Source organism: Mytilus trossulus, chromosome 2, assembly GCF_036588685.1.
Source record: "Mytilus trossulus isolate FHL-02 chromosome 2, PNRI_Mtr1.1.1.hap1, whole genome shotgun sequence".
In the NCBI taxonomy this organism is placed as follows: domain Eukaryota; kingdom Metazoa; phylum Mollusca; class Bivalvia; order Mytilida; family Mytilidae; genus Mytilus; species Mytilus trossulus.
Genome location: NC_086374.1, coordinates 10,231,525 through 10,236,927, shown reverse-complemented (window position 1 = coordinate 10,236,927; position 5,403 = coordinate 10,231,525). Strand labels below are relative to the sequence as shown.

General features: G+C 33.4%; 1 long non-coding RNA gene across 4 annotated transcripts; it reads right to left on the bottom strand.

Moving 5' to 3' along the window:
• Positions 1 to 822: 822 nt before the first annotated feature.
• On the bottom strand, positions 823 to 3,804 carry LOC134706453 (uncharacterized). 4 transcript variants are annotated; one of them, XR_010105620.1, is made up of 3 exons: positions 3,630 to 3,804; positions 1,932 to 2,032; positions 823 to 1,172 (listed from the first exon to the last, which is right to left on the bottom strand). It is a non-coding gene; the product is annotated as an uncharacterized LOC134706453 (long non-coding RNA). The 4 variants fall into 4 exon arrangements; XR_010105621.1 differs by lacking the exon at positions 3,630 to 3,804 and adding an exon at positions 3,465 to 3,518; XR_010105622.1 differs by lacking the exon at positions 3,630 to 3,804 and adding an exon at positions 3,279 to 3,456.
• Positions 3,805 to 5,403: the final 1,599 nt, after the last annotated feature.

The window sequence follows — 5,403 nt, the reverse complement described above, 5'->3', positions numbered from 1 at the left end:
TAAAACCTGTGTGATTGACATATAGATCATAAATTATTTCCATACACCAAATACAGTTGACCAATTGCATATAGTATTAGAAAAAAATACCAAAAAATCAAAAACTTTACTTTTACCACTGAACCATCAAAATGAGGTCAAGGTTAGATGACACCTGCCAGCTAGACATGAACACCTTACAATCGTTCCATACACCAAATACAGTAGACCAATTGTATACAGTATAAGAAAAACAGACCAAAACACAAAAACTTAACTACATGTACATGTATAACCACTGAACCATGAAAATAAGGTCAAGGTCAGATGACACCTGCGAGTTGGACATTTACACCTTACAGTCCTTCCATACACCAACTATCCTAGACCTATTGCTTATACATGTTGTATCTGAGATATGGACTTGACCACCAAAACTTAACCTTGTTCACTGATCCATGAAAAGAGGACAAGTGAAAACTATCTGACGGGCATGAGGACCTTGCCAGGTATGACATTCCAAATATAGTTATCCTATTACTTATAATGAGAGAGGATTTAACATTACAAAAAATGTTAACTTTCTTCACAAGAAGTCACTGAACCATGAATATGAGGTCAAGTACATTGGACATGTGCCTGAGAGAAACTTCTTAACATGAGGCATCTATATACCAAGGATGAAGCATCCAGGTCTTCACTCCTTTAAAATATAAGTCTTTTGAGTAGTTACCTAACCCCACTTCCATAGTGGCCAGATCACTATCTCTTTGTAGAGCTTTCTGCAACAAAAAGTTGCAGGTTCAAGAAAAATGAGGAATCTTATTAAGTATACAACAGTGATATTGCTTTGAAACTTTTTTTTCATGAAAACAACTGAGTCAATAATCTGATTTTTTTTTTTACTAAATAAGGTGATATTTCACTTGTGCACATTGTAATGTTGATGAATCTTGCATATATTTCAAAATCCTCTTTTTACTACACATTGAGCCCATAGTCAGCTTAAGTTTCATTTATTCAATCCTGCATAAGTTCAACAAAAATGTCTGCTAATAAAACAATTGAACCACCTCGGTTACCATTCTGTACATGAATATATATCATTTTCATTTTCATATTCATTACTGATTCCAGGTATCAAAATTTTAATCCTCCAGTAAAATTCTTCTTCTGACCATGCTGACAGTGTACTGAAAATGAAAACAATAAATTTGTTATTAAATTAAGTTTGTTGATTCAATTGAAAAGTAATGATAAATGATTAATGATAATTTTAATATATATTTCATTGTTATGGGCATCATTGACCCAAATATGGTCTGCTTAAGTCATTCTCTTACATGTATCTGAAAAAATGTTCAAGTTTATTTAAACACTTCTGACATTCTCATGGATATGAATATGATGCACATCATGTAAGCGTTAATTCCCTTATATTGTTTTAAATCTTTATTAATGAATCTTAAAATACTGAACCCTTCATTCTTGAAATTAAGTTTTAAATCCAAATGAAACTATCTTGAAATTATACAGCATAGATAATACATGTAGCATAAAATCTTTAAACTATTAAAAGTATACCATTTGGTCTTAAAGTCTGTGTATGATTCTTGGACCTATAAACTATAAATTTTAACTTCCATTCCAAATTTATTCCATTGGCAATTTTCTTGTCTGACTGTTAAATGTAAAATATTTTCAGTCTATTTCATTATCAAAATAGTGTTAATTCATATTTGTCTATCATGTTTTGTTTCATATTTGTGAGATTGAAATCATAGCGCATTGTAAAATAACCCACTGGTGTTACCCTGAACAGACACATTTGGATTTCTTACCCTTATCATGTTAATATATATTCTAGTCATCTTGTTTTCTATTTTAAACAAAATAATTTGACATTCCATTTGATTACTGTTTTCTTGCTGTATCATGTATGTATATCATACCTTTTATACATGTATATGTGCATGTACTGCAATTGTTTTTGTTGATATATAAAAGTCCTCTGTTTTGAATTTTTGATTCATAGTGAACATCTTTCTCTATCCTGTAAATATAAAGCAAATGTACATACATTACTAAATCTATAATACTAAATTATTCAATGCAAAATTTAATTAATTTTGCATTGTTATTATCAACACATGAATACAAATTTGCCAAATAAATTACCAAAAAAACCCATATTTTCTTGATCCAATGAAGACCCATTGGTGGCTGTAGACTGTTGTCTGCTCTTTGGTTGGGTTGCTGTTTCTTTGACACATAACCCATTTCCATTCGCAATTTTATATATCTATTATTATAAATTTCTGCTCAATACATAAAAGTTACAGGCAAAGAAAACATGTATTATAATAGTGTACAGTGTACATAAATATATGCAAGCTGATTTTTTTTTACATTTTCAGGGCACTCACAACCTTGTTTTAATTTGAATCAATGAACCACCACTGTCATAACACCATTATTTTGATAATATTATGATATCAATCAAGTTGGAGTACATTTTTTGAAAGAAATTAATATTGTCAATGGATTATCATTTCTAAGTAGCATGATTAGTTGTAAAAATATATATGACTATCTAACCTATAGGAATAATATAACATAATGGATATAAAGAATCTGTACAGGCATATCAAATTTGTAATAATTCCTGGTCATGAGCTACATGTACATGTATAAGCTCTGAAATGGGTGGGTGATTCAGTGGTTAATTTCAATGTGTAAATTTCTTTTAAAATATGAGATATGAATTTAGAGGATGCATGGCTATCTATTATTTTTTTTTTGTATGGGAAAGAGGAGCCTGTGCCTGTATCGCTTTCCTTTTGTATTTTATGTTTATGAAAGATTTAATTTTTATGAATTTTACATTTTGGTGTACATATGTACATGACATATATATGAAATCAGGGACACAAATATTTTTTTTCCAAATGAAATATTATACCTGGTATAAAACATCCAACATACAGTATAAGTGTGTCTAGTGGCGGATCCAGAAATTGTCATAGGTGGGGGCCCACTGACTGACCTAAGAGGGCTCCAATCACGCTTCAGTGATTCCCTATATAAGCAACCATATTTTTTCCCAAAAAGGGGGAGCCTGAACCCCCCCCCCCCCCCCCTAAATCCGCCTATGGGGTCCACTTTTGAGTTGAACCCGAGACGTTCATTAAAATTCGTGGTGCCTCAGTAGCCTATATTTTGCAATTTATGGGGCATTGAAATTACATGTGTACCCCCCTTTTTCGAGAACTTGCAATCGGCATGAAACGTGATCATACGTGCTTTCGAATTTGATTCATATGGGTCCGTATTTTCAGTTAGAGATTTACAATGTTCTATTATCTGAGCAAAAAGTGAAAGCGTGAATATTTTCCATGGAGATCGTGAAGAACACCTTGACCAGTTTAAAAACGGATGTTGACAACTTGTGTGGGTATAATATTTCCGGAGACAAGTGCGGATACCTTAGATCGAAATCCGAAAGTAATTCACCAGTATATAGTTGATTCAATACTAGTATATTATAAGGAAATGATGCATGTTTGATTTTATTTTTGCCGTTTAAATCATTTCTTTGGATCCGACTTATTTGATAGTAATTAACTAAAATATCTGGTATAAACCATTACCTTTTGTGTTATTCAGCATAAAGATTAAGCATCCAAGAATGTCATAAATGCAACTTTTCAGCATGGAATGCCAAATCCAACGTCAAATAATGGCCGCCATTACGTGTTGACAACGTCGTCTAGTGAACCGTATCACTGAGCGGCGAAATCCTTACTCAGGCGCTTCCGGTTGTCCTACTGTACATAAGAAAATGCCTGTACCAAGTTAGGATGATATGACAGTTGTTATGGGCTATTCGTGTGTTGTGTTTGAGCTTTTAGTTTTGCCATTTGTTAAATACTTTCATGTATTATATAGTTGCTATACTAAATTTCTACTGGATTTTTTTTTCGTTTTTTTTTTTAAATTGGCGGCGAAATTCACAATGCTTTATCGGAAATTTGTATGTATATGGTCTGTTTACTTGTGCAATTCAGTGTTGTTCATTACGTATTTGATAACGGTAAGTTTAAGCTGAGACTACTATATATACTGTGTTATAGTAGTCTCAGGTTTAAGAAGGTAAAATTTTTCTTTGTTCGTTTATCTAGTTTGATGTTTTTTCTCTTGACTGTTCACTTCGCTTGGTTGTCCTTTGTCTGTTCACCTATGTCGTAGTTTTTCCTAGTTTATTGGTACACCTATTTCGTCTTCTGTCCTTTGCGTTTGTACAGCTAGTTCGGTTTCTGTCCTTTGTCCGTACACCTTCTTCGTTTTTTTTTCATTTATCATTAGCTGTCATTCATTTGTCCGTTCCCCCTGGTTCGTTGTCATTCCATTGTCCATACACATAGTTCGCTGCCTTGGATTGGTCTCGTTAAGGTATATAACCATTATTTTTGACTCTTCAACTTATTTTTCTTTGTCATCTGTGTTAAATGTGACACTGGGCATACCCGAGGGGCATACACTACAGAGTACCTTATGTCACTATACCTAAATTGCACCAAGTACCAAAATTTCACCCATCTTGCAAAACAGACAGCGGATATACTACAGGATTTTTTAGAGACTGAACTTTAATTTTTATAACTTGCCATTATGCCAGTCTTTCAACATAGCTAAATATATCTTAATATACACATATACAGTAACATTGAGTAGTTATCAAAGGTACCAGGATTATGATTTAGTACGCTAGACGCGACGGTTTCGTCTACATACGACTCATCAGTGACGCTCATATCAAAAAAGGTATAATGTCAAACGATTAGAAAGTTGAAGAGCATTGAGGATCCAAAATTCCAAAAAGTTGTGCCAAAATCAGCTAAGGTAATCTAAGCCTGGGATAAGAAAATCCTTAGTTTTTCAAAAAATTCAAAGTTTTGTAAACAGGAAATTTATAAAATTGTCCACATAATCAATATTCATGTCAACACCGAAGTGCTGACTACTGGGCTGGTGATACCCTCGGGAAAGAAACGTCCACCAGCAGTGGCATAGACCCAGTGATGTAAATAGCTATCAAAGGTACTAGGATTATAATTTATTACGCCAGACGCGCGTTTCGTCTACATAAGACTTACCAGTGACGCTCATATAAAAAAGTTATAAAGCCAAACAAATACAAAGTTAAAGAGCATTGCGGATCCAAAATTTCATAAAGTTGTGCCAACATCGGCTAAGATAATCTATGTCTGGGATAAGAAAATCCGTAGTTTTTCGAATTGACCGCATAATTGATATTCATGTCAACACCGAAGTGCTGACTACTGGGCTGGTGATACCCAGTACTTGATAAATTCTTGGTCTGGCAGCTCATGCCAATGCTTTGCCTGCAAAACCAGTTAATTT